The sequence below is a fragment of the Lagopus muta genome, chromosome 1 (genome assembly GCF_023343835.1).
Source record: "Lagopus muta isolate bLagMut1 chromosome 1, bLagMut1 primary, whole genome shotgun sequence".
Taxonomy (NCBI): Eukaryota; Metazoa; Chordata; class Aves; order Galliformes; family Phasianidae; genus Lagopus; species Lagopus muta.
Genome location: NC_064433.1, coordinates 27,611,531 through 27,622,417, shown reverse-complemented (window position 1 = coordinate 27,622,417; position 10,887 = coordinate 27,611,531). Strand labels below are relative to the sequence as shown.

General features: G+C 37.2%; 1 long non-coding RNA gene across 3 annotated transcripts; it reads left to right on the top strand.

Moving 5' to 3' along the window:
* The first annotated feature begins 1,212 nt into the window (after positions 1–1,212).
* On the top strand, positions 1,213–10,077 carry LOC125690074 (uncharacterized). Of its 3 annotated transcripts, none has more exons than XR_007375497.1 (4): positions 1,213–1,338; positions 1,612–1,670; positions 4,087–4,188; positions 9,972–10,077. It is a non-coding gene; the product is annotated as an uncharacterized LOC125690074 (long non-coding RNA). The 3 variants fall into 3 exon arrangements; XR_007375495.1 differs by lacking the exon at positions 9,972–10,077 and adding an exon at positions 6,167–8,917; XR_007375496.1 differs by lacking the exon at positions 9,972–10,077 and adding an exon at positions 4,714–5,332.
* The last annotated feature ends 810 nt before the right edge of the window (positions 10,078–10,887 follow it).

The following is a 10,887-nucleotide window of genomic DNA, read 5'->3' as shown; positions in this document are numbered from 1 at the left end:
AAGGGGGATCTGTTTCTGAGACTCTCAGCAAGCCTAAAGATGTTGTGATCTCTCCCACATCTTTAACTAGGCAGAGCTTTGCTATATTCACCCTGGGAAATAAAAAAATGTATAAGAGCTATTTTATCCATAGCTGTTTATGTTAGAAGGGTGGGTTCTTTACTTGCTCATATTTTAAGCCTAGGGAAAAAAATAGGTCCATTATAGTTAAATACCAACTATTACATATAGCCGATATAGAGTGAGATTTGGGAAGAAAACAGAGGCATCTGGCATCATTTCAGATGCCCCAGGGTTTCTCATCTGGTGTCCACCTGACATCTGTGGTCAAGCAACACGCAGGTATGCAGAGAAAAGCACAGGCAATATAATCTATATTAAATTGTATCTTCCAGGTAAATGGAAGAGAAAGTCCTAAAAAGGAAGAGTAGAGTGGAAGAGTCTTCTGTTCTTTGGAGATGACAAGATGTCTTTATTATTATTATTATTATTGTTATTATTATTATTGTTATTTTTCTCCTCTTTTTCCTTTCATTCAGGTTAGACTCACTACTGCAGTTCCCAAAGAGAAATTCTGGACAGAATGACTCAAATATAACACCAAAATATATGTTAGCTTTCACACTATGCAAGATTATCATTATTTTATTGCAATATTCACACAACTAAAATACAAAGTGAAGATTAGAAAAATGCAAGCATAATAGGTTGTTGATGACAGTGCGTCACATTGTTGAGTGTTGCTGTGAGGATACTAATACACTGACCAGAATGAACTTCCTTCAACATACCTTCAGTTCAGGAACACTTCATTGTATGGGATATGGGTTTCATGAAGAGCGTTCTACCTCTTGTGGAATGCATATCTTTAAATAATACAACGTTATCTTATTATCAATTGTTTATTGTATCAATATGCTTAAGTTTTCTCATGGCATACACACAGAAACACAGAAAATCGAGAAACTCAGCTTTTGTTGTTTTCATACTGTTGTACTTGAGTTAGCAAACAAACAAATGCAAGAAGACTATAAGAAGTAATTAAATGACAAAACCTAAGCTGGACTTTTGTCCCAGGGGGTTGGTCCAATGTCTGAAAGCATTCTATTCCACTCTAAACAAGTACTGTGCTAATCCCCCTGGAATGCAGCATTTATTACTTACCTGGCAGGTGTGAAGTGCTAAGTGCTAAAGGGATTATCTCCCCCTCCTTCTCTCCACCTCCTGCTTTGTTCTGAAAAATCAGAAGAAGAGGGGGAGGAGATAATCCCCTTCAAATGGAGCATTTATTACCACAGTTGGGCTTGAAGCGCTGCTTTCCGAGGGGAGTCATCACAGGTGAGTCTCCTTATACAAGTATTAAACCCTACTGTAAACAAGCCAAATCCTCATACTATTTTGACTGCTGCTTACTTGTGAAAGTTCAAGACCTTTTACTGTTCTTTCCAATAGTTAGAATTCCACTGTCTCAAGCTGCGTTCTTGTTATTATATTACGGGTATTGGTACATTTGGCTAACAGGTACAATCATTTCTAGTGGTTGAAAGGCAATGTTTATTTTTATATTTTCATTTCCTTTTTCCACATTTTTTTTTTCTTTTTTACTTTCAGATTTAAGCCTCAAAAAACAAAACCAACCACCAAACAAAACCCTCAGTACGTTCCTACAGGTATGCGTTGGGTGAATTTGCTAATTTCAAAAGCATTAATTCTTTGTGTCACAGACAACTGACTTTGTGAGAATTTCAGCAATGCAACTTCTTGCTACAGATCTGCTAGAGAAGCTTCTTTTGCTGGAGATGATCTCCTCCTTCATTTCAGTCAAAATCAGCTAAATCAGCTATGCCATGGTACAGATCCTAAATCAACCTCATTTATACATCTACTTGCATTTCAGGCCTCTCTTCTATGCTGACAGCACAGGTGTTGCTTTGTGCTCATTCTGACGTGGTTTGTCTGAGAAAACTTACAAATATAGGAAAAGAGTAGTGGGTCAGAGAACGTCCATGTAACTATAGCACCAGAGAGGGAAAGCAAGTCTAATTGAACTTCATTAAGGTTGTTGTGAAGCTGCAGGCCATTTTCCTGTAGTGGGTTAGGAAGCAAACAGCAATTTCAAATCAATTAGTGTTTGATGAATTTTCTTCATGAAAAGACATTAAAGTGAGAGAAAGTGTTAGCTGCTGTAGCCAGGGAGAACCAGGTGAGTAAGCCTGCCCATGTTCCTGGAACAGACACAGTAACAATTATGATCGCACCAAAGGTTGTGATTTTTCAATTATTTTTTTATCAAGGCATGTGGAATGTAGAGAAAAAATGATCGGTAAAAATACGTGAGAAAGGATTCTAGTAAAAATTGCCCTTTGAAGCCAAGACCTTGTTAATTCTGTGGAAGTAACATTGGGGGGGACAAAACTCTGGCGTTTTTTTTGTAACCTCATGCTATTTCATTGAGACTTAAAATTCCTGCAAGGTATTGAGTGTATCTGCATTGTAAGAATAGCTCTTCAAGGAAAAAGACATCATTCTGTACGTTCTCATGAAGATTGAGCTCCAAATGCAGTTTGTCAATTAGAAAATCAGTGCAGATTTCAATATATGCTTAACTTAGGCTCTGATATGGAAAGCTTTAAGGATGAATTTCGAGTATTCCAGTAGTCTTCTATTTTTAACTGTCATTCAGGTGTATGAAATGCAAAAAATACAAACACCGCAGTGGGTGGTGAAGAAACAAAATAGAAAGGAATTGTCACACACACATTGTTTTCTTGTATGTAAGCCAGCTTGTAATGCAGATGCTTAGTTAGTCTGACACTGATTAAATCAATTATTTGAGCAGAACCTCTGATATTTTGTATTTTTTGTCTTTCTGCTAACTGTGCAAAAACTTAGGTGCATGATTTGCTTCTGTTATTCTTACATTTGAGAGAATTTCTAATTCATTTGCAATGCTACCAGCTTTCAGGGCTCACAAAGAGGTTCAGTAACTATACTTGCCTTTATTTTCAGCCACTAACAGCATGCTATAGAAAAGGAGAATTAAGGATAAATGGCATGCTTAATATTGGAGTGCCTAAAATACCTACTTTGTTCCAGGAAAGCTGTTACTCTCTTGGTGCTGCTTTTTCATTCAATTCTAAGAACAAAATCTCCAAGCTAAATTTGTGTTTGCACCTATTTGTTTCACACAATACAGCAGTGTTGTCAAGGAAAATATTTTTCCAAAATATGTTTCTTTGAAGAATCAGAACATTCAAGAATTTAGCATGGTTAATGCAGAAATGGGTTAGGATATATGTAAGCATACTGACAATTCCAATACACAGCTGTATTTCTTCTTTTATCCTGTATATTTTGTTGAATCTTAGGCTCATGTGTTTTGCCGCTTAAATTACAAGGTGATTCGGTTATGAGAGGATACTATTTGAATTATGGTTTTTTTACGTTTTATATATATATATATATATTATAATTTAAATTAAATTTAAATTATAATAATTTAATTTAATTATATAATTTAATAAATTTAAATTTATATATTATATATATATATATTAATAAAAAGGGCTAGATATTATATTTCCAAATACTGGGTTGCTGGATACCCAGGGCTTATTATGCTTTCAGTAGTTATTTTGTGAAACCAGAAATGTTAATAGTGTATTATTTGATATTTTTTTTTACCCACTGTCCTCCTGCTAATAAATTTGTCAAACAGTGAAGGAACAGAAATAATGTGAGAGCAGTTAAACTGAACAGCCAATTAAAACAATCTGGCATCTCTTTATAACACATCCAGAGCATTCAGAATATGTTTATGAATTCTAAGTATGCTCACAGTCAATCTGCATGCCTCATAAATGCTTCTGAAATTAATGAAAAACTAACAATTGTAATCTTTCTCTTTGATGAATATTATTTAGTTTATATTCATTTCCTTTCCAGACTGGAATATTTTTCTTTCCTGTCAAGTGAAAAAGAAATTGCGATAAGATCTGAAACATATAACTGAAGATGCAATAATAATTTTGTTATATAACTGCATTGTTAGATTCAGTAAGTAGGTCTTTTTGTATTCATTTGCAGGTGCAACATGATGTCCCTATGGGCCAAAATGGCTTTTATTTGATGTTCTGACTGTTCATTATACCAAGAATCTTCTGAAAAGCAAAGTGACTTGCACTGGAGGTACACAGATATTAGTGATTCCTAGGGAAAGGAGAATTCTTAAAAAAAAATATGTAAAATTGCAGTTGTTATACACTGAGCTCAGTTTCTTCTAAACCTGTATTTTGTATTATTCTGATATTTAAAAAACACTGCCCTAGGTGACAACAAGGTAAGTCTCCTAATGAGATCACGTACACAGGGAACTGTGTATGGAGCTGAATATCTGCTTCAATGCATTGGAAATTATGTTGATAAGACTGGGATATCTCAAAGTTTGCACCAGGTAGGTCTCATGAATGTCCACAAAGGGGGGGGAAAAAAAAAAAAAAAAAAGAATGCTGTCTGCAAGACTGTCAGGACATATTGAACAGATAGGCTGACAGTAGCAGTTTCCTGGATCGCCTGTGATAAGACATGGTATCACCACTACAAGCTGGAGTCAGAATGACAGTGTACAGAGTGGTGATGTGAATTCTCCATCAAAGGAAAAGTTCATGATGCAGCCTGCACAGGTAAAGTGATGTGCATTGTCTTTTGTGATAGGAAAGAGGTGATCCTTCTGGATTTCCTGAAACCTGGACAAACCACCAATTCTGACACGACATTGCAACACTGACTAAGCTGAAGGCTTGAACTTGTAGAGTCAGGCCACAGAAGAAGACAACAGTTCTACTGCAACAAGAATGCCAGGCCCCATGCTGGTCTGATGACTGTAGAGCACATTGCCAGTCTTGGCTGGATTGTCTTAACACACCCACTGTATCATTGGGATTTGGCTCCTTCTTTATCTATTTGGGCCAGTGAAAGATGGCTTGGGCAACATTTTCCTAGCAATGACTATGATACTATCATAGCAACTGTGAAACAGTGGGTCACCTTTGCTGGTGCAGACTTTTGAATGTACCATGCAGACTCTTGTCCATCCCTAGCAAAAATGCATAGTTAATTGTAGTGGCTATCTTGAAAAATAGCATTTTGTATCTGAGAATTTGCTCTATCAGATAGTGTTATTGTGCTCTTTGTATTTGTTGTAGTTATACTGGAAATAAATAGGACAAATTACTTTTGGGCTGACTTATATACACTATCACAGAAAATCATAGAATCGTGAAACCATAGATTGACTTGGGTTGAAAGGGACCTTAAAGATCACTTAATTCCAGCTCCCCTCCTGTGGACAGCTTTGTCATCCACCAGATCAAGTTACTCAGGGCTCCATTCAACCCGGCCTTAAACACCTAGGAGATGATGTATCCACTTCTCTGGCAACATGTTCCAGTGCCTCTTCATCCCAAGCAAATAATCTATATAATTTTTATTAAAAGCAAATATTGTATTTTAAATTCCAGATTTCCATGAAAAAAAATGCATTTTAAGATACCAGTGTGTTAGGCTTGTCTTCTCAGCATCTGACATATTTCTCATACAAAATATTCAGTCAGTAATCATTCACCATGAATTTGGTGCTCTTATATTACAGATTTTCCTTATTATTTCAGTACAGAAAAAGCTCCTCCTGTGTTTCGTGACAGGATTTTATTCTGTTTCTAAGGACATCTATGCAATGAACACTAGCTAAAGGAAGAGCAAATCCTTAGTCATCCTGGTGCCACAGCAGCACCAGCAATGGAGAGAAAAAAAAAAAAAAAAAAAAAAAGCCAGCAGAAATTGCTGTGATGGAAAGCAGTTGAATAGAATTAGACTGGAGTTTTCATCCATAAAAGTATCAGAGTGCAAACTGCACCTAGTTACGTAAAGTAAAAAAAAAAAAAAAAAGTGTGTGTATGTTCCTGACCTCATAGATCCATTGGTCAATATGGTTTCTTCTTTCATTGTAATTCTTAGTACAGCTATCCTTTGCAATTCATGACATTCAAGAAAAGTGTGACAGTTAGAAATTTAACAGCAGCAAGGCAATTTTTCCCCATAAGAATCAATGTAATATGGGGTGGGAGGATGGTGAGGGTTTCATTATTATTATTTTTTTTTTTCCCAGAGATCTGAGAAATGCACTCATTCTAAATATACAAGCAGAATTTCTGTGTTTTAAAGGTGAGAGAGACAAGAACAGCATCATCAGGATTGTCAGAGGAGAGAAGTCTCTTGGCATCTTGGTTTTTGAGACAGATTGCTGTGAAAATGGTATCAGCTGTTTTGTCTACAGAACTCGATGTAAATTTTCTTGCTTAGGCATTCTTGTAGCCTCTCCGTGATGTCAATTAAATCAACGAAGTGTAAACAAAAGAAAAATGGTGTGAAGATGGTTATCAGAGCTATGTATTTAAACATTAGCAACAGATTTCCAACATGAAATTGCAAGGAAACAGCTGTGTTAGCTGAACACTCAGAAGTCCTTGGGGTGAAATGGGTTTCAACTCAGAGTGCTGAAGGAATTAGCATATGTTATAGCTGGACCCCTCTCAACAGTTTATGGAAGGTATTGGGTATCTGGGGAGGTCCTTGCTTACCAGAAGTTAGTCAATGTTATCTGTGTACACGGCATGAAAGAAGACACAGGAAGCTACACATCTTTCACGTTGTTTCACCTCAGTCCCTTTAAAAGTTATGGAGAAGATTGTCCTGGAGGGTACTGAAAGTCTGTTAAAGAACAAAGCTATTATCAGGCATAGTCAATATGGCTTCATCAAGGGAAAGTCCACCCTTAGTAATTTGATCTCTTTCTACAATAAGGTGATTGATGATCGGTGGCTGAAGGAAGTGAATGTAATCTTTCTGGATGTAAGTAAAGGTTCTGATACAATATTTGATGGCATCCTTCTGGGTATACTGTCCAGCTATGAAATAAGCTGGTTCGTGCTATTCCAGGTGAAACGGCTCAACGGTAGAGCTCGAAGTGTTGCGGTAAAAGGATCTGCCTCTAGGTGGCGGATAGTCACCACTGTTATTCGCCAGGGCTCAACTCTAAGGCTATTCTCTTTCAAAATTTTTGCCAGTGGTCTGGATGAAGGACTGGAGTGCTACTTCTGCAACTTTGCTGACAATACTAAACTGGGAAGTGCCATCAATTCCCTAGAGAAATGAGAGGCCTTGCAGAGATCTATATACATTGGAGCACGGAGCAATGTCATGAAGTTCAACGAAGGAAAGCGCAGGGTTCTGTACCTGGCATAGAGTAATGCTAGACACAGGCACAGACTAGGAGATCAGCTGCTGGAGAGCAGCTTAACAGGAGGAGGCCTGGTGACAGCAGGCTCAGAAAGAGGCAGCAGTTGGCCAAAATGGCAAAATGCATTGTGGAGTTCATTAAATACAGCATAGCCAGACAGCAAAAAAGAAGTGCAATATTTTGAAGCCCTACTTTGAATATTGAGGTCATAATGTCATAAAAATGACATTAAGGTCCTTGAAAACCAACCTTGAAAGTCAGAGGACAATGAAGCTAGTACAAAGACTGAAAGTCATGTCTATGAGGAGAGGCTGAGGACACTTTGATTCATGTTGGAGAAAAGGATGCTGGGAGGTGAAATCACTGTACTTTACAGCTCCTTGAAGGAAAGTGGAGAGGGAGAAGCCAGTCTCTGCTCCATGGTAACTGATGACATGACATGCTGGAAGACAAAGCTGCGCAGAGGGAGGTACAGGCTGGATATCAGGAAAACTTTGTTTATGTGAGTGTAGTCAAGCACTGGAACAGCTTCCTAGAGAGATGGTTAATGTCTCATGCCTGTCAGTATTCAAAAGACATTTAGACAATGCCCTCAATAATATTCTTTATCTTTTGTTTATTCTATTCAGTGGTAGGAACAGGAAACATTTTCCTGCAAGACTTGGAATAATCTGCTACTTCTAATTCACCTGTGCTGGAGAGTGGTTTTGATCCTGACAGTCAGCATTTACTACTAACAAGGTTACCCCAGTTTACATAAAAAAAGCACAGATAGGAAAAAAATATATATTTCCAGGAAGCCTATGTTCAAAGGATTAACAATTAAGAATATATCGGAATTACAATGCTTTTGATGTGTACAGAAAACTGAGTTTTTACAATGGTTGTGATGTTCCTTTTTTCTCGATCAGTTCTACTGAAATAAGAAGTATTTGATTTAATGCTGGTATATCTCCAGACCAAGATTTACCTGAGGTTTCCTAGCAGAAATATAGGTACCTATTATCTGAGTGATATTTTCCTTCTTCTTATCTTTTTGTCTAAACCTTAGTGTAAATTCTTTTGAGAAGAGATAGTCCTATGTACATATAGAGTTATTTACTGGGAGATGAAACTCTAGACACAGTATTTTAAATTTGCAACAGAAAACTGAATACCGCTTAGTGCAGAGACAGAAACAAATCCTTTGAATATCTGTATATTGTCACGGTGTGTAATTAGTGCCTGGAAGTATAAATAATGGTGCTAGTGATGTCACTATTTTTTCACTGTTTTCAGACAGCTAAATTAACTCCTTCTTCAGGAGATCTACACTTGGTAAGAGTTTACATATAAATGAACTAATCTGGACCCAGATGTTTCCTGTCTTTTCTTCAGATGTTAGTGTATAAGCTTCTAGCTTCTGGCAAGTATACAGGAGTTCACAGAATGACAAGAGACAGAAATCTGAGCACTTTGCAGGTGCTGATTCACAGTCATATGGATACATCAGTATGCAGACCTACAGGTACACACATTTCAGAGCAGGGGTATGTTGTGTATGTAATGATTCTTTGCAAGGATGAGTTGTAAGAACAAAACACAGAATGAGGACTGTGACCAGATGAGTTAGTTATAAGACTTCACAGAGCTGTGGTCTGCAGACAGCACCGGTTAGCCACAATTCCAGATAAGAATATTTACCACTTAATCTTCATTATGTAGGGAAAAGGGCATAATGTGAACTCCACCAAGAATTTCTTTCACTTGGCCAGGGGATATTGTATGCAGAGCTTCATCTATCCAGCAGCTGCTCTCAAGTATGCTCAGAGCTCCTTGCTATGTGTTTATATGGAAGTTTTCATTAGACTCTCAGAGAAATGACAGAAATAATATTTCACTGACTCCTCTTCGTGTCTTCAAAAAAATTGTGAACACTGTTTTAATTGTGGCTGATTTTGTCTTTTTACACAATGTCCAGCCATAAAGATAAAACAGTTCTTTGTTATGTAGAAGTAGGAGATTTTCTATATCTGCCTTATCTTTAAGCTGATCACACTTGTTCTGAAAAATAAACATAATGCCTGAAGATTGAGGCTTTGGTAATGGCATTTATCTGAACAGCTATAGCTATCTGAAAATAATCCATAGTCAGTATGTCAGTATGTGAACATCCTTGTATCCTCAGAACCAAAGAGCAAAGTGAATGGTCTTCTGTATTTTTAACGCTTTAGATCTCTTTCATATTCAGTTATCATAGAATCTTAGAATCAGAATATCCTGAATTGGAAAGGTCCTATAAGTATCACCAAGTCCAAATCCTAGCTCCACACAGAACTACCCAAAATTCGAACTATATTTCTGAGAACACTGTCCAGACACTTTTTGAATTCTAACACGTGTTTGGTGATTGCCCAGCCTTCCCATTTATTGAGATGTCTCTACAAGACATCTCTACCCTCAATGAAATCAATAACTCCTCCCAGTTTAGTGTTGTCTCCAAACTAACTTAGTATACCTTTTTAGTACTGTACCTAAATCAATGTTGAAACCATTAAAGAGAATTGTCCCTAAAAGGGCCCATGCAGAATATCACTACTGACTATCTCACAGCCTGATGTAGCCTCATTTATACAAACTGACTAGCCTGACCCATCAGCCAACTGTTTACCAGTTGCATTATGTTTTTGTCTAGTTGTATGCTGGTGTTTTATCCAGAAGGATCCTGTGAGAATCAGTATCAAAAGCCTTGCTGGAATCAAAAAAAGATGACAACACCTGACTTCCCTTTTGCCAACGAGGTAGGTAATCTTGTCTGAAAGAGAGAGAAAGACATTAAAAATATGACCATGAAAACTGAAAATGCCTACTAAATGGCATCACTGAACATGATAAATTAATGAAGAATATCACTATCACATGAAGTTATGCTTGAGAATTTGTGAACAAATTCTCACTGGAATTCAACACTTCAGATTAGAAGCAGGAGAGATGAATGTCACCATTACTGTTTAATTGCATTCCTGGTACGGTGTAGAACCCCTGAGAACAAGTGGGGATTTTTGACACAGCATTTAATCCTATGTCCAAAAGGAAAGGAGGGAAGGAGGGAGGAAGGCAGGCAGGAAGGAAGGAAGGAAGCTATCTACTAAGTTATAAACTGCACTTCCTGGAAATGTCTCCATGTTCATTCAAGGAATCTCATTTGAATACTGGCCTGGTCTGACCCTTGCCAGTTAGTATGATCTAACAGACTTGCTGTAACTTAGAAGAGTTTCCCCTTTCCCCCACTCACAGCTTGACTTGTCTGGAAAAAAAATTCTAAAGCTATGGCATATATTGTACTTCAGTACAAAGATCAGCCACAAGAGCCACTGTATCTGTTTCTAAAAATTTTCCCCCCAAGGGTTGCTATTTTCTGTTTTTTTATTCAAGGTAAATATCCTCAGTCTCTTTTTGAGCAACAGTAAAATACTGGTATAAAAATGAAAACAGAGCTGCTGAATTCAGTTTCAGCTAGTATAACACTCAAAGGCATATTTTCAGCATATTCAGTGAAGTCTTGTAAGTCCTATGTGGTACTTAAGTATTAACAACCTAATTAGATATTC